Consider the following 19370-nt stretch of genomic DNA (forward strand, 5'->3'; position numbering starts at 1 on the left):
GGAAGACAAAAGTATATGATTGACAGGGGATGAAAGCATAGTTTGTGTGGTCATTAATGGAAGTGCAGAAATTATTGTTGTCAGCTTTAGGTTTGTTATATCCGGGTGAACCATGCCCATTGGTAAGACAGGAGGTCTGGAAATGGATCAAGAATCCAAGGTGGGTAAATTAGATGAGGCCTTTGGACTCAAAGGGGAAGGGGAACAGGGCAAAGGAAGGGGAACTAAACTTGCCAAGGCCATTAAGGTGCAATGAGGATGACCTTGTTCTTCAACCTTGCAGATTTCAGTGGGAATTTGGGAATCAGTGGTGCTGCTGGATAATCATAGAGCAGACCAGAGGGCCAATCATAGAGCAGAGCATCCCTTGATGATTCCCACGATTAGGGCAAAGAAGCTGCTGCATTTGTTTTTTAGGGCAGATGCAAAAAGGTTGCAGTAAGGGTGGCCCCATTAATGGAAAATCACCTCCGTCACTTTTTTTGAGAGATCACTCGTGAGGTAGAAAAATGGACCTTCTCAATTTGTCTGCTATCACATTGGATTTCCCCAGAATGATAGTTGCTATCAGAAAGCAGTTGGATAAGATTGCCCATTGCCACACTCTGACAGCTTCTCAACACAGGGGTACAACCTGGTTCATCCTTGCTTGTTGATGTACCAAACTACTGCCATATTGTCCATTTGGATCACAATTGTTCCTAGAGGTAGAGTATCCTGAAAAGCCTGCAAAACTAAGAGCACTGGTCTCATTTCCAGAACATTTATATGCAAATTGGCCTTTGCAGGGGACCAAGTGCCCTGGACTGTTTTCCAAAGGAAGTGTCCGTGGTCACTATGCCTTTGGGCTGAGGGAGAATGAATGGATGGCCTTGTAAAGGCTGTTCTGACCTTATTCACCGTCAAAGGTACTTCTTGCATGTCTGTGTGATCCTTATTTGAACTGACATCTTCTCATAAAGATTTGACTGTTGGATGGTAGCATCCACTGGAGAATTCTCATATGATACCTTGCCAGGGGAACAAGAAATATGGCTGCTGACATTGACCACAAGGCTTGAAGAATTAGCTGAGCTGAAATTTTGGTGTTGTGAATAATTTTTGTGACTTGGACTCTCAAAGTCTGAATCCTGTTCAGGGGAACTGAGGCTGTCACAGATACTGTATTGCAATGTGCTCCTATAAATTCCAGTGTTTGTGATGGAAGCTACTGAGTTGTAGTTTATTGTGATTCCCAGAAGGGAGCAAGTTTGGTGTACCTGGTTTCTTACTATTATGAGTAGATGTATGGTCAGAGTGGTAAGGAGCTAGTCATCTAAATACAGAAACACCCAGAATCCCTGCAGTACCAAGTGAGCTGCCACCACTGCCACGCATTTGGTGAACACCCTCGGGGCTGTGGTGAGGCCAAAGGACAGAACTCTGAACTGGTAATGACTGGTTCCCAGATGGAAGTGTAAGAACCTCCTGGACCACCTGTTCATTTTTATGTGATAGTACACATCTTGAGGGTCTATCAAGCACATCCAATCGTCTTTGCCTAGAAAAGGCAGAATGGACAGAAATGTGACCATCCAAAACTTTGAGTATCCAACTGATTTGTTCAAGGTGCTGAAATACAGAATTGGTCTCCAGTCCCATGTTTTCTTTAGCACTAAAAAGAATCTTAAGTTCTGGATCCTGTCTGATCTGGTGGGATTTCTTGGATGACACTTTTTCTAGCAGCTTTTGTATTTCTAGTGCTGCTGCTTTCCTCTGATTGGGTGGAAGATTGGGAAACTTTGTGAGGATGGAGGTGGAAAGGAAAAGGGAATTATATAACCTCTGAAAATAATATTCTGCACCCAAGTGTCTTTTGTGATATCTAGCCAGGCTCTCTGGTGCAAGGATATGCGACCTCTGATTGCCTCCTGAGGGGAACAATTGGGCCTCCTTTCAAGAGAGTTGGTAGGGTCCGTCAGAGAAGGAATCTTCTGACTCTTGGTTTTGCAGACCACTTCTGCCTCATGGGCAGCATCTTCCATTATTGTTCCCCCCTTTGCCTCTGGATGAACCATCTCCATGTGGATATTGGAAAGAATCTGAGGTTTTTTGAACCACATCTTTTGTCCCCCAGATTGGTTCCTAAAAAAGGTCCTGTGGGGGTGACAAAATGTAGAGAGTCATTCCATCCTTCTCGCACCTGGAGAGTGTGTCCTTCACTTTTTGGCCAAATAAGGATGATCCATCAAAAGAAGCATTGATGAAAGAAGACTTAAAGGGCTCTGTAAAATCAACCAAGTGCATCCAGGCATGTCTCCTTATTGAGATGCCTGAACCCTACACCCTTGAGGTACCCTCAGCTGCAAAAAATATGAGTCTCATAAATGAGTTTGAGATGGATTGAAGGGTTGCCGGCTGTGAAGCTACTGTAGCATGAGTCTCTGCAGTAATGGACCCTAAAAGAGAATTTGACAATTCCTTAATCAAATCTCTTTGTAATCTTATAAAATGTACCAGATATGTCAGTGACCTAAGAGCAAAGGTCACTGAAGCATAGACATGCTTCCTGAACCTCTCCAAAGCCCTGGACTCTCTATTAGGGGATGGACAGTGGAACTTTGTTCCACAAGTTCCTGCTTCATGGCCACCACTATGACCATGGCATCTACAGGCACTCCCTTAGTCCACTGTTCCCTTCCTGTCATAGGTGCTAGAATTTGGTATGGTCTCTTGGGGATGGGTTCAACCACATGAAGTTCCTTCCATGCCCACTGAGAGATAAAATCAGTGAGCTCATCAGTGGGTGGAGTTACCCAGGAGGTAGAAAGGCCAGATTCAACTGCCACCAGAAACACTGATTCCTCCAGGGAAGGACTAACTACTCCCATTGCTTCAGGAGCTCCGGAATGTCTCAAAATGAAACGTCTTTGAGTGGTGATCTGGGGGATCCTTCCCTTAATTGAAATCTGTGTCTTCCATGATAGATTCCTGAGGGGGATTTAAGTGCCTCCTTTTGCACTTTGTCTTCTGGGGTACTTCCTTGGTGGGATGTTCCGGGGAAGTGTCAGAAGAGAGGGCAATGCCCTTCTGAGTAGTCTGGAGGGTTTGGACTGGCTGTCCCTGTGGAGTTGACTGTTGAGGCTCTTGACACAAAAACAAGTAGAAGGTATCTCCAAGGATGGAGAGACCCTCTGTCCTCTCGAAGCAAAGATTATTGTCTCCACTACCTTGAAGGAAGACCATCCTGGGCAGAGGGAAGCCGATGGAACCGAGAAGGCATGCTTCTGTCCCTCCTGCTCCATCTGCCCCAAGGGCAGTCCACCCGAGGTAGAGACCAAGCTGCCCAGGCCGAAGCTCTGAGGGTCAGAGATGGATCCAAAAATATCAAAGTCAATGCCAACACCTTGGATCCAATTAGGACGTTAAGGCTATAAAAGCCACTCAACTCTGAACTCATCAGCGCTTAGAGAAACCTTCAGATCCAAGAACACCAGTACTCTCGGATCTGAACCAGATGGTCCCGGCAAACTCAGATCCAAGAACTCCAAAATGAAGTGTCAGATCAGAGAATGAGCCATGACCGGAGGGGTAGATCTAGCTATGGTTTCCTGACCTGAAGAGGTCAGAGCCGTGAAAACCCCCATCTGTATTTGTGCCTAGAGGAATGTCCTCATCATTCTATCCATGCCGGCTTCTGTGAGACTCCTGGAAGAATGAAATGAAGCAATGGATGGCAACTTGGACCATCATTTCTCAAGGAAGGGAGACAGCAGTCTTGAAGGAATTGGGTCAAATGTAGGGAAATATCGGACCCGAGAAAGAATCTTTGGAGCCTAGGTTCCCTGAACTGAACATGTTCTAGGAGATGTCGATGGCATCTTGGAGCTGGATGGCTTTGGATCCAATCTGGATTTTTTGAAAGCAGGCTCCATAGACGATGGAGTAGAAGAACCCATCTTCTTCATGGACATTTTAGGAGTGTCCTTGGAAGATGTTTGGGGGGTGGTTGAGCCCCAGATACAACTTATGAAAAAGAAGTTGGAATTAACCCTTTTAATATAAACTTGTTTCTTCTATCCGCGAAAGCACACGGGCTAAGGCAGCTTGTGGCCACATTGTTTTTCATTTTTTTTAAAATCCTTTCTGAGACATATTTCTAAACTAACAGAAGAAGCAAATATAAATAAATATAGATAAAAATACTTTTTTGTTTGTTAGGGCATGGAAGAAAAAGGAGAAACAGGGGAAAATGAGTACCAACAATGGTACTAAGGAACACACAAATGTGTAAAGGTGAGAGTTAGAAAAATTTACATTTTAAGAAAAAGGTACACATGAATACACAAGTGTGTATATATATATATATATATATATATATATATATATATATATATATCTATTGGAAAAAAGTTTTAAGTACAAATTCACTTATCCCAGCCAGTATGGTCAAGAGCAAAGCTGACTACATCTAAACACAAAAGCGGCAAACAAGATCTGAGGTATGTTAGGGGTTGGTACACTATGGGTAGGGAGGAACTTGAGAGTTTCAGTTGGTTACAAGCTTGAGTACTGGCAGAGTCAGATCAGTGGATTGTATCTGAACCCAGTGGTTGAGGAAGAAATGAAAATTGACATCAGATCCATGCATTCAACTTGAGGGCTCAAATGTCTAGATGAGGCATCCTGGATGGGTAAGACAGGAAATCTGGATCTGGATCCAGTATCCAAGGAATGTGTATCAGATAAGGCCACAGGGAACAGGGAAATGAGGATGACTGAGCTCTTCTGTCTAAAAGCTTTCGGTAGAAATTTTGGAATTAGTGGAGTTGGAGGGTACACATAAAACCAGAGGACTAGTCATGGACTGGAGCACCCCTCAGTGTCTCCCCCTCTGGAGGGATCAGGGCAAAGAACCTGCTGCATTTGGCACTGATGGGAATAGCAAAGGAACTGCAGCATGGTTGGAACCACTGATGAAAACTCTGGTTCACACTTTTGGGTTGAGGGACCACTAGGTAGTAGGACAGACCTGTTCAACCTGTTTGCTAAGACTTTGGACCTTCCTGGAATGTCTATTGCTATTAGAAAGCAACCTGAAGAAATCATTCACTACCACACTCTTATCGCTTCTCGGCACAAGGGATAGGAATGACTCCCCCCCCCCCCATTTGTTAATGTACCAGAACACTGTCATATTGTTTGTATGAATAAATATCTTCCCGAGAGGGAGGACATCCTGAAAGGCCTGCAACACTAAGTGGACTGCCCTCATCTCCAAGAAACTGATGTGAAGATTGATCTCTGGGGGGGGACCAAGTAACTTGGAACACCTTCTCCATACAATGCCACCTGCATCTGGGAAGCATCTGCGATCACCATGACCTTGGGCAAAGGAAGAACAAAGGTGTGATCATTAGAAATCTTATGAATGACTGAATCCACCAAGTTACATGGTACAATGAACTGGGAAGTTCATGGGTTGGCATGTGAATGACCACTGGACTGTCAGCATCCATTGCTAGACTCTCATACAGAATCCTGCCAATAGAACAAGGGTGATAGCCACTGCCATCAAACCTAGAAGCTGGCCACAGGGGTTTGAAAGGAAAGCAGCTGTACAGCTTGATTCTGTAATGCAGACAACCTGCCTTGTGGCAGCTTTGCTATTTGGTAAGTAGGGTCTGAGTGCATGCCTATGGACTACATGACTTGTGTTGGGGATAGCTGCAAGTTGTTGTAATTTACTGTAATGCCTAGTTTGGAGCAAAGCTGAAAGAGAAAAATCCCTGGCATGGACTAGGAGATGCCTGCTGGAAGCGGTGAGGAGTCAGTCATCCCTAGAGGGGAAAACTGGGAATGTTTGCAGTCTGAGATAAGCTGCCACACATCTGGTGAACACACCTGTGGGGTTTTTGGTGAGACCAAAGGGCAGGGCCCTAAATTGCAAATGACTGGCTGCTAGGTAGAAGCATAGAAACCTTCTGGACTGTCTGTTTATTTTGATGTGATAGTACTCATCCTGCAGGTTTGTTGAGCATATGTAGTCATCCTTTCTTAGTAACAGGAGAATGGACTGTACAGTGACCATTCACTACTTTGAGTGTTTGACAAATAGATTTAGATAGCTTAAGTCAAGGACTGGCCTGAGGTCCCCATTCTTTTTTGGCACTAAAAAGAAACGCGAGTAAGTTCCAAACCGTTATTAATCTGGTGGGACCTTTCAGATGACTCTTTTTGATAGTAGTTTTTCTATTTCCAATGCCACTGCTTTACTTTGGTGGGGTGGAATGTTGAGGAGTTTCTTTGTTTTCAGGGGTGGGTAAAAAAAGGGATATGATAGCCTCTGCTGACAATCAACTGCACCTAGACATCTTGGGTAATGGACATCCAGGCAGACATAAGCAAGCACTCCATGACTGCCTCCAGAGTGCAGAAGTCAGGCAATTCTTCAGGAGTGCTGATAAGGCTTTTCTGTGAATGGATCTCTAAAGCCTTGGTTCTGCAGACCATCTCTGCCATGAGGGCTATGTCTAGTGTTAGATTACACTCTTCTGTGTTAGGGGAGATTTATTTCCAGATGAGACTTGGGAAACACCTTGAGAATTAGAGAAACACATTTTCATATGCCATTTCTGATTCCTAGAAAAAGATCCTTTGAGGGGCTGCAAACTGTATCTACGTGGCAGAAGGAGTTTTCCCATCCTTCTCACTTCTGGAGAAAGTGCCCTTGATCTTACGGCCAAAAAGTGTTGATCCATCAAAGGGAGCATTGATGAAGGACATGTTAAAGGGTTCTGTAAAATCATATAAGCACATCCAGGCATACCTCCATACCATAATGCCTGTGCTTCTGGAAATAGAAATACTCTCTGTTACATTATAAAGGGATTGTAGGGTGGCCAGTTGCAAATTCACAGTTTTCTTGTCTTCCACAGACATGGATCCAGAGATGGATTTGTAAAGTTCCTAAGTCAAGTTCCTCTGAAACCTTGTCATATGTGACAAGCAATTGCGAGATCACAAGTAAAAAGTTGCTGAAGCATAAACACACTTCCTACATCAGTCTAGGAAGGTGAACAGATGAGCTCTCCTTAGCAAGCTCCTCTCTGGTGGCTACCTCTACCACTACTGTATTCACAGTTAGGCCCATGCTTCTATAAACACGATCTTTAGGGACTACTAAGTATTTATCAGGTTTCTTCAGAACTGGTTCCACCATATCTGGTTCCTTCCATGCCTAATAAGAAATGAAGTCAATCATCTAATCAGCCAGGGTAACCATCCAGGAAGTAGCTGAGCCAGTGTCGAAAACTTTGAGGAAAACAGATTCCTCCTGAGAAAGGGCATTGGAAGACCAATCACTTTTCTGTTTTAATAATTCAAGGATATCTCCGAAGGAGAACTCTTCAAGGGGTGATTTGGGGGACTCCTCCCCTTCATCAAAATTCATGTTTCTTGAGAGACTCCTGTGAAAGTCAATGTGCCTCCTCTTACATGTGTGCTACCACAGGTGTCCTGAACAAGGACTGTCCCAAAGCAAGTGTGCACTGGCTGTCCAAATGAGACGGAGACAGAAGGATCAGGATCCAGCGCCAATAGCTGAGGAGGGAGTGGAGCCAAGGGGGAGCAAGGATGTCCTTTAAATAGACTTGGAGATGGCTTTCTCTATGGCTTCGATGTCAGATGTTGAAGGAGAACCCCAAACCATCCTGGTCAGAGCCAAAGCTATGGAGCCAGAATGACCAACAGCGTCTCCTTGACCTTGCCTTGAGACCGAGGTCAGAGCTGAGCTATCTAGTGCCAAAACTCCAAGAGGAAGAGATGTCTCTAAAGTCTTATTGTTGAACCCCCTACCCCCACATTCAGCACTGAAGCTTCATCTCTGAGATCCATCCGTCTTTGACTACCTCGACTAGATCGGAGCCAGCTGGATCAAAGAAGATACCGGAGTCAAAGAAGCCTATAACTTCAGATCCAAAGAGGACAATTCTGGGAGTCTCAGATCTGAGGTCTCCAAAATCAGGGGATGGATGTGAGTAGAAGTAGCAATAGGGATGGAAGGTGGCCCAAAGCTCATGGTTACAATGGAAGGCGAAGCATGAAGAACACTCACTCAACTGAATTCGAGTGTTGTGGAATTTCCTCATCATTCTGTCGACATCAGCCTCTAATAAACTTCTGGGAGACCTGAAGGATGAAGACTAGTGGGGGGGGGGGTCTAGAAGCTCTCTTGACTGGTGTCTCCTGTAAGAACATAGAATGTAGCCTGGAAGCTATTGGCTCTAGAGAAAATCTCGGTTACCTATAACAGGGAGTCCTGAAAGAGGCAGAAGACAGATCCAGTGGAATAGACAGATCTGAAGCCTTAGACACCTTAGCTGCCAAAGCCAAAGTGAGAGCCAATGAGGGGACCATTTCCTAGACTCTTCGGTCTCTTCTTTTTGCTAATCTCCCTTGTCTCCTTTGTGTTTGTCCAAAGGCTTCTTTCTGGATGAGGATGCTCCACAGGCAGATGACAGAGGAGGTGGAGGGATAAGACATTTGAAGACCAGTTAATTTCAATGTTCAACTACTGCCCTATGTCCAAAAGCAGTGCAGATGTCACAATCCCCATCTCAGTGACTAGACCCCAAACAATAAACACACTCACAATGAAAATCTGAGCTGGGCATCTTATAGTCACAACAGACACACGTCTTAAACCCATTAGGTTCATCTGCAATATCCAAGGAGAAAGAAGGACAGCAACAACAACAATAAACAGAAAAAGGTCAAGGAAGAAAAATACTAATTATGAGACTAAGGAATGAGTGTGACTACAGCAGCATATCAACAATTAATACAAGATACCAGACATAAACATTGGTAGCAGTAGTAGAGAAGGTCACACAGCTGTGAAAAGCAATAGCAAACAACTAACTTTTTTGGGGAGAGAAAGATAAGAAAAACAAAGAACAAAAGATAAAAAGGGACAGCACTAAAGTACTGACACGGTAGACAAAAAAAGGTTCTTCACTTATTTCAAAGCCTGAGCCATGAATTCCATGCCTGAACACATACAGTGGCAAACAAGATCTGAGGTATGGCAGGGGTTGGCATAGGATTATTGGTAAGGTGAGCAGCCTAAGCTATGGATTCTAAGGCTGGAAAATGGCTGATGTCAGACCCAAGGTTGGATCCAAAACCCAAAGCATGATGAATGAACTGAAAAGACAATATGAGATCTTCAGTTTCCTAGTAAAAGTAATAAAACACTTTAGGAAAAAAAACATAACTGCTTAAAAGCAGTATTAAGTATAAAAATATATTAGTAAGTTAGACTTCCTAGTGGACTTAACAGAAGTAGCAAATAACAAGCTTATTAAAATAAAAAGTTAACACACACAGACACACATATATATATATATATATATATATATATATATAGATATATATATATATATATATATATATATATAGATATATATCTATATTAAATAAAACTCAGAACAGAAATAAAACCAAAATATATACAAATAAAAAGGAAGAGAAGTTCCCAAAGGGATTTTATCTGAGTTTAGAAGCTGTAATCCACCAATGCAGTCTACTGAGGAGATTCAATTTTATGAGTCCTACATCTTGCACTAAAGATTGGATAACTGGTTTTCTGTGACAAGGCTTATGTTTTTCCTGATGGGAGGGTCTTAGACAAACTATCACAAACAGTCACAGGAGGGGATTCTGAGCTCTGGAAAGCTTTCAGAGTGGGTTGGCTGTGTAGGCACAGAATCTGTGTGCCACTGAGACAGTGTGAATGATGAATATACATCCAACAGGCACCCCAGAAACATAATCCTGTAAAAGGGATTCAGAAAGGATGTGTGAATGTTCTCTTGGAGTCACAGCCTGAGTAGGAGATCTCTGACCCAAGCGAAAGATTCCTGACACTTTGAAAAAGACTCTGCAAAAACAAGCAATTTGTCTAAATATGGAAAAATTTGGATACCATGTAGCTTACAGTGGGGTATGACAGAAGCTAGAAACATTTGTGAACACCCTTGGATCAGTGAATAGCCCAAAGGGTAAGGCAGAGAACTGATAATGTGATACAGAAACACACACACACACACACACACACACACACACACACACACACACACACACACACACACACACACACACACACACACACACACACACAAAACATTGAAATCTGGATGAATAGATGAATAGAATTGTGATGATATGCATCTTTTAAATCTAAGGTTACTGGAAAACTCAAATGAGAAAGGAGGGGTAAGAGCTTGTGAAGTGAAAGCATTTTGAACTTGGGCACTATTACAAACTAGTTCAGGAAAGGAAGATTCAGAATTGGTCTACAAGAATTTTCTTTCTTTGGTACTAACAACATTCTTCAGTAAAATCCTTCCCCTAACTGAGGAGGACGAATGGCTTCTATTACCTCTGAAAAGACATATCATGTAAAACAGGAGGCAAGAGAAGAGATTGATCTGGGAGATCATTTGTAATCCCTTGATAAAGGAGGAAGTTCCTCCCACTGCCATTGTAGCCTACATAGATCACCTCCAGAACCTATTTATCTGAAACAGTCTTTTGCCAAAGACAGAAATGGATATTCAGACTTTCTGGAAAGATTAAGAGATTGCTGGGGTGGGAAAGTGAGTAAGATCCCTTATACGAGCGTTCCTGCTTTTTTTTTTTTTAGAACATTCCTGCCATTGCTTTTTAAATGTCTGATTGCTAGCATTCTACTGAGACTATTTATTTATTTATTTTTTGCCTTAGATGATAGAGTAGAGAATTCCTTAGAAAACTTATTGAAAGAGAGATGAAAATCTGAGAGAATTCCTGAATCAGCTTTCTTCTCTCATCACACTTTTTGATAATATCTGCAATCTCTGCAGCCAAAGGTTCAAAAACTAAATCTCTATCCAAGGGACAATTCAGAATCTTATTTTTGGCATCTTCTGGAAGGTTCTGAGAGCACAGCCAGGCATACCTCCTTAAAACACCTCCTTGACAGTGGAACAGAATCCCCAGCTATTTTAGCCTTGGGAGATCTCACGGAAGAATATTCCTAAGCACCATAGAGCCAAAGGATGCTCGACCCCTTGAGACCTGATCTAATTTGTAACAAGTGATGAAGATATGATGAGAGGACCAAGTGGCTGCTGCACATATGATGTCTGGAGAAGCTCTGGCATGAAAAACTCCTGATGTTGCCACAGCTCTTGTTGAATGAGCTTGAACTGACTTGGGAAGTTGAAGTCCTTTAGAGTGATAGATAAATGTGATGCAGTCTCTGAGTCATTTAGCTAAAGTAAGCTTAGCAAGTGAAATCCCATGTGGAGGGAACAGAATGCTACAAATAACTGATCTGATTTTCTAAAATCCTTAGCTCTGTGAAGATAGAAACGTAGCTGTCTGTGCACATCTAGTAAGTGAAGGGCATATTCCCCTTCGTTAGAAAAATTAGGGAAAAAGGCTGGTAATTGCAGTGACTGATTAATGTTGGTTTCAGAGACTACTTTTGGTAAAAAGGATGGATTTGTTCTGAGTGCCATTCTATCTTTATGAAAAATTAGGTAGGGTGATTTGCATGATAGGGCCTGTAATTCAGAAACTCTTCTTGCAAAAGTAATAGTTTCCAAAAATAATGCCTTCCAGGATAAATATTTCAAGTCACAAGATGCTGATGGTTCAAAAGGGGTCTTAGTAAGCGCTTAAAGGACAATAGTCAGATTCCAAGGGGGAGTTGGTTCTTTAAATGGGGGTTTTAATATCAGGAGTCCCTTTAAAAAACCTTTACTAAGTTTGTGAGACATTAGAGAAGAGTTGTTCAATCCTAAATGGAAATTTGAAATTTCTGCCATATGAACTTACATGGTAGATGCAGAGCAACCAGATTGGAAAAGTAGGTTTAGAAAATCCAGAACTTCATGAATTGGGCTGGTATAAGGGTCCATTCCTTTATTCAAGGCCCATTTAGAATTTTTTTCCCATTTTCCTTGATACAGTTTTCTAGTAGAAGGCTTGTGATGAGCAATAATAATACATCGGACAGGGGAAGAAAGAAAAGGATGCCCGGCAATCATTGGAATTGGAGAAGCCATGCAGTGAGCTTGATATGTTGGAGACTTGGATGAACCATGCCCTCTGGATGAGCCAGCAGATCTGGAACTGGGTCCAAAATCCATGGTTTCCATATTAGATGAGGCCAAAGGAAGGAAAACCAAACTTGTCAAGGCCAGAAGGGGGCAATGAGGATTACTGAACTTTCTATCCTTTTGACTTTCTTTAGGAACTGTGATATGAGGGGAGTTGGAGAAAAGGCATACAGCAGACAGGGAGGCCAATCATGGAGGAGAGCATCTCTGGGTGACTCCCCCGGGGGGGGGGGATTAAGGCAAAGTAACTTCTGCACTTGTTGTCCAGAGGAGAGGCAAAAAGGTCACAGCAAGGTTGGCCCCAATGGCAAAAAATCTTGTTCGCCACTACAGGATTGAGAGACCACTCGTGAGGTATTACAACAGTCCTGCTCAATTTATCCACTATCATGCTGGAACTTCCCAGAGTGTGCATTGCTATCAGAAAGTGGTTGGAAGAAATTGCCCATTGCCAAACTCTGAGTGTTTTCTGACATAGTGGGTAAGATTTGGTTCCCCCTTGTTTGTTTATATGCCAGACTACTGACATGTTGTCTGTCTAAATTGCTACTGTCCCGAGAGGAAGGACATCTTGGAATCCTTGCAATGCTAACAGCACTGCCCTCATTTCCAGAACACTGATGTGCAAATTGGCCTTCAATTGGGACTATGTGACTTGGACTGTCTTTCCCAGATAATGCTCTCCCCACCCTGTCTGGGAAGCATGCATGGTCACTATGGCTTGGGGCTGAGGAAATATGAATGGCCGGCCCAAGAGAATCTGGTCAGAGTGAAGCCACCATTTGAGATCCTGTTTGCAATGGTTGGTAATCAAGACTAGATGAGACATTGGTTGATGTATCAGAGACCATTGGTTTCCTAGTAACCACTGCAGTATTCACATATGAAACCTCGCTAGAGGGATCAGAGTGATTGAAGCAGCCATAGAGCCTAAGGTTTGAAGGACATATTTCACTGGAACTCTGTTGTTCGGGAGAATTTGTCTGACTTGGACTCTGATACTTTGTAGTCTTTCTGGATGGAGAGAAGCAATCCCTGAGATAGTATCCAAATGAGTACCAATGAAATCCAGTTGCTGAGAAGGCTGAAGGTAGGACTTTGCGAAATTTATTGTTATGTCTAGAGATGTACAAATATTTACGGTGTAATCTCTTGCCTATTCTAAAAGACGCCTGGTGATAGCGGGTGAGGAGCCAGTTGTCGAGATATGGAAAGACTCGAAAACCTTGCAGTCTGAGGTGAGCTGCAACCACTGCCATGCATTTGGTGAACCCTGGGGGCTGCGGTGAGACCAAAAAGCAGTGCTCCAAACTAGAAATGACTGGATCCTAGCCGGAAGCATAGAAACCTCCTGGAGCTTTTTTCTATTTTTATGTGGTAATAAGCATCTTGGAGGTCTATAGGGCACATCCAGTTCCCATTTTCCAAAAAAGGAAGGATGGGTTGTACCAAGACCATCTGGAATTTGGTTTGCTGAACTGCCTTGTTGAAGTGGCTGGGATCCAAAGTGGGTCTCCAGTCCCCTATTTTTTTGGTCACTAAAAATAATCTTGAGTAAACACCAGATCCTATTTGGTCTGGTGGGACTTTTTGGATGACTCTTTTTTGAGCAGTTTTTGAATTTCTAAGACTGCTGCTTCCCTTTGATTAGGTGGGACATCTGGGAGTTTTTTCTGGGGTTTGGGATGTACAGATAGTGAAATTTGATAACCTCTGGATATTATTCCCTGTACCCATTTGTCTAAAGTTATTAATTGCTAGGCAGGTAGGTGCAGGGATAATTGACCCCTAACTGCCTCCAGACCATGGCAATTGAGCACCTAGTCAGGGATACTGATAGGAAGTTCCAGAGAAGGATTCTCTGGACCCATGATTCTGTGGTTCATTTCCGACCCTAGAGTGGCATATTCCATTGCTTCCTTCTCATAACCTCCTAAGTCTTGGAAAGGCCCTTTGGATTTTTTAACCCATAGTTTCCCACTTCTTTGGTTCCTAGAAAAAGGCCTCTGAGGAGTGGAGAAACATATGCCTATGGCAGATAGGGTCTTACCATCTTTCTCACATCTGGCTAGAGTGTCCTTAACCTTTGGGCCAAAAAGGCTGGATCCGTCAAAAGGGGCATTGATGAATGACACTTTGAATGGCACTACAAAGTCAAACAAGTGCATCCAGGAGTGCCTTCTGATGGCTATGCCTGAACCCACTGCCTTGGTCTTCCCTTCGGGTGCATGAGCAATGAGTCTCATGGACGAGTTGGAGATAGCATCTAGGGATGCAAACTGCGAGGAAACTTTGTCATGGACCTCTTCAGCCACTGCTCCTGAGAGAGTATTTGAAAGGTTTTTAATCAAATCTCTCTGTAATCTGGTAAAGTGTGTCATATAATTCAAGGACCTTAGAGCAAAGGTCATTGAAGCATAAACATACTTCCGAAATCTATCCAACGTCCTAGACCCTTGTTAGGAAGATGGATAGCCGAACTCTCTTCAGTGAGTCCCTTTTTGGTGGCAGCTACTTAACATGGCATTGACAGGAATCCCTTTAGACCAATGTGGTTCATCTTTAGGTACTGATAATATTGGTCAGGTCTCCTGGGGATTGGCTCTATGGACTCGGGCATCTTCCATGCTCACTGAGCAATCAGTTTAATGAGATCATCAGTGGGCATAGAGATCTAAGAAGTGGAGTGTTGGGCACAAAAAGGAAGGTCGAATGGAGGACCAGCCACCCCTCTGTTTCAGGATTTTCAGGATGTCCCCAAAGGAAACATCACCAGAGGGTGATGTGGGGGAACTTCACCTTCATCAAAATCAGTATCTTCTGTGAAGGACTCTTCCAGGGAGTCCAGGTGCTTCCTCTTGCACTTCTTCTTTGCAGAGACTTCCTCGGGGGGATGATCTGGGGAAGTATCTGAAGAAGAGAACACTAAAGTGGGAGTCACCTGGGACTTTTGTGCCCTCTGTCCCGGGGGTGAGACTGATGGTAGCTTGGGCCTAGAGCAGGTAGAAATCTGTCCCGACAGGGATAGCAAAGACTGGGAGTCTCCAATGGACAATGCCTTCTCCGTTATCCTAAAGTCTGCCCCCACCCCCCCACCCCCATAGAGGGATGGGAACCCTGAAATCAAATTGAAAGGTCGAGGTACTGAGTGACATGGACGGTTCCGAATAAAAAGAAATTGATACAAGCCCCTTGAACCCAACCAGAGAATCACAACCCAAGGAGATCTACAGTGCCAAGGGCTTGGAGGAACTCAAGACAACTTTTGGAACTGGAGACAAGGAAGCTACCAGTACCGAAGCAGTCGATGCTGGTGGAGTCGGAACCGAGGGTTCCAAAGTCTCGGCTGGAGTTGGAGGAGGATATGGGGGGGTTATAGCTAGGCTTGCTCCAAGGCCAGCATGGCTAGGAATCAAGGGTAACCCCCTAGCCATAAGGAGCTGGTCCGCCAGTCTCAATATGTCGACCTCAGACATGCTCTTAGTAGATCAGATGGAGAATACAGAGGGAGATCTCAGAGTTCTCACTTCGAAGAAGGGACTGGGTGGCGTATCCTTGAATGGGTCGATGGATGGTGAATATTGTGTTCATGGTAATTGAGGTAGCTTCGGCACCAAGGAATTGGTCGGTGCCAATTCGATGTCGAAGCAGCAAAAGTTGTTTTCGGTTCAGAGGAACGTTTGGTTTTGGATGCTGGTAATTCCTCCAGTGCAGATGAGCTCTTCAGTACTGAGGATGATTTTGGTAATTTCTTTGTCAGTTGCAAAGAACTTGGAGCCGACAAAATCCTTTTCCTCAAAGAAGAGGAAGATGAGGAGGAAGTGCTAGTCTCAGGTCTAGGCTGAGATAAGGCCTCTTCAAAGTTAGATTTAAGCAGTCCTTTCAGAATCAACTTACTTTTTCTTTCAGTCAGGGTTCGAGTGGAGAACCTGTGACATATTGAACAGTCCTCTTGTAAGTGTATTTTTCCCAGACAGTATACACATAGAGAGTGGTTATCAGAATTTGGCATCTTGCCTTCACACTTTTGTCCCCTCTTAAAACCTGAGGTGCCTTTACTAGACTTAGCAGGTGAAGTCTGCGTTTGATCGGACATTTTAGATCAACAGACAAAAAATGTCACTAAAGTTGAGACACAAGAAATAGAAGAGAGTTAAGGTTTATTTATTTTAAATAGAAGGAAAGAAAGAGATTACAGAAAAATACCAGCAATGGTAATTAGAATACCCAGAGGTAATGGAAAGAAGCACCAGCAATGGTACGTAAGTTCTACCAATGGTAGGAAGAAAGGAAACAAAAGAAGTTAAGAAATAGGCTAAGAGCAGTGGGTAGATAGTGTGAAGGAAATGGAAGAATTGTATTAAGAAATAAAAGTAGTTAAGAAAAAAAATGAACAATCACTCACTGAAAAAGCAAAGGCTCGAGAGAAGGAAACTGACGCATATGGTCTGCGAAGCAGCAAATGAGATCTGAGGTAATCTCTGTGATGAGCATTATGGGTAGTGCCTGGCTCAAGAGTTTGGAAAGTATGAGCTGGAAGATATGGCCGAGTTGGTTCCATGGTTCGGAACTGAACCCCCAAGGATTGGGTGAAGATTGACAACATCAGATCATCTATCACTAATCTGATTCATACCTCTCAACCTCTTAGCACAGAAATCTGGAAAATGCCAAAATAAGAGGGGGACAAAACCCCAAAAAATAGGGACAAATTTTAAATATTGCTTGTTTAAACTTAGAAAATTTCTAGAATAAAAGGTCTTGTGTTACCATGCATTTTTCTGAATGATATAAAGTCTGAAACTTAAATGTCTGTCATTATTTAATACATTCAGTTCTCATTGATTTGCCAGAAAACTGCAAGTTTTACGAGGAGCAGAGCAAAAATGTGAGGCAAAAATCTTGACACTGTAAAAATCTGGACAGTTGAGAGGAATGATCTGATTATATTTACTTAAATAGCAAATTACCGGCGGTGCACTGTGCATTTTTGGGGATCCTGGCCAATTTCTCAAAAAGTAAATTGGTACTTAACTACAGAAAAAAATCAAAATAACCATAAACTCTAAACTGAAAACTGGAAGATTTGAGCTCAATATAGGAGAGTATGGGGCAGTTGAGTTTCTAAGGAGCCATTAAATCAGTAATAGCTAAGAATTAGCCACTTACTGCACTGAAATCATGCTACTGTTGTGTTTCTTTCTGCAGGTGTGGGATAACCACCAGATACGACCAGCAATATCCTTCTATATCACTGTTGCAGTATTCTTCATAGAAGGGATGTCCCACCCAAGGCAACCTGATGTTCGGCCAGTCTGAAAAAGCCTAAAAAAATCTTGTATGCACCTTACATCACATTTATGCTCCCTGAATAGAATGTAGGGCATAAAAAAGGATGTATGGATGCAACTACCTAGAATATCTTTTGCCATCAGTTTGAACACTATTTTTGCCAATTGGTCTGAATGCCTTATTGCTGTACTGAATATTTAGCAACACCATATGTGTCACATTGATTTTTTTTTCTTGTATTTTACTTTACTACCTAGAGTTCATGTCATCCAAGAAAGGAAAATGTTAGTGTGGGAGGCAGATTCCCCATAAGGATAGTCATAAACAGTGCCTTTTTTGTTTGGGCACCTCTCACAACCATACCTCTTGTAATATCTGTAAGGCATTCATGCTTAAGACACTCAGAAGCCATTTGTCTTCCCTGGCCATTTATCTTAGAAACCAATGGCTTAAACATTTAGACCAGGGTACTACAGCATAATCCTTTAACCCAGAGATACTCCCTCTAGGTAAGAAGCAAAACAAACAGCACCCACTCCTGCTAAAGGTAGCTCACAAACAAATTAGTCCAAATAAGAAAAAAAAAATGTGAGCAAACCAACAGAGCTGAATGAAGGCCAAGAAACGTCCTTTGTAGATTATTTATTAAATAATGCCAGGACCCCACTGGAGGCTGGCATAGATCAGTCATTTTGCATGTCCTCTGAGGCTTTGCAATCATCTGCTCCGGATGTCGAGGGGGAACTGCAGTTGATTATCTCGGAGTGTCCTAGAGGGATTCTGTAGATACTGGTCAGGGAGGAAGTTCCAGGTCCTCTTTTTGAATCTCACCAAGGGTTGGAACCTCTAGTATTTGTTAGGGCTGATGTCCCTTATAAGAAAAGACAAAAACTGAAGCATGTTTCTGTCTTTCTTATGGATCCTCAAAAGGAATGGCAAGAGTTTACTCAGAGCTAGTTTTCTACCTTAATGGCCCTAAAGCTTCCTACATGGATTTCAGTGTCCACTCCTCTTGGACCTCTGCTCCTTCTAAATGGCTTAGGGAACCAGATTCCTTGGATAAGGTTCACTGTCCATTGAGGGGTCTCTGTCCTATTCTTCACAGATACCTTCACGTTTGGCTTATGGTTCTAATACAGAGGAGTCTGTTAGCCCCTGGGTCTCCTTTCGAGGAATTGTCCTTTGGGGACACAATTGCTAGGATGATGGAATTCTTAAAGTGGGATTCTTCTCAAGTGTCTGATATTCAGAGAAGACATTATGAGTTGCTTCAGGTGGATACTCTTAAACCATTGGCGGTTCCTCCTGTGTTGGCTGTCTAGTTAGAAACTTTCATTGCTGCCTTCAAGTTTCCTGATTCTCAGCCTCCTGCTCCTAAGAAACCTGACAGGTTCTATAAGGTTTCTGAGAATTGTCTATTTTTATATAAATGTCCTTCTGCTGATCCTGCTGTGGTGTCAGTCTCTTCTGACAAGCCTTCTAAACTTTTGCCCTCTTCCAAACTTTTGCCTTTTGATAAGGATAGTAGGGCAATAGAGAGGATTGGCAAAAAAGTTTATACTGCTTCTACTTTAGCCTTTATGGCTAGACCCACATGACCAGGTATGATGTCCTTCTCTTTACTGTTGCAGTATTCGCTCCCTCCCTCCCTCCAACCCTCTTTTGTTTGTTCTGCATTTCTTCCTTCTGGATGTGCACAGACTCCTTTGTCCTATGGCGATTGTGCTTTTCTAGGCCAATTCAGTTCTAGGTATTTCCGTTTGTAAATTCCTTTTACATACACCCTACATTCTGTGCAGGGAGAACAAATGTGACATACAGCACATACAATATTTTTTTAGGTTTTTTCATACTGGCCAAGTGTCAGGCTATCCTGGGCAAGGCATCCTTTCTATGAAGAATACTCCAGCAGTAAGAGAAAGACATCTA

General features: G+C 42.9%; 1 protein-coding gene across 1 annotated transcript in view; it reads right to left on the bottom strand.

Moving 5' to 3' along the window:
- ANO7 (anoctamin 7) overlaps positions 1–19370 on the bottom strand; it is a 1683969-nt gene that overhangs the window by 888661 nt on the left and 775938 nt on the right. The window lies entirely within an intron of this gene.

This window comes from Protopterus annectens, chromosome 4.part1 (genome assembly GCF_019279795.1).
Source record: "Protopterus annectens isolate FY-2018-M chromosome 4.part1, PAN1.0, whole genome shotgun sequence".
Taxonomy (NCBI): Eukaryota; Metazoa; Chordata; order Ceratodontiformes; family Protopteridae; genus Protopterus; species Protopterus annectens.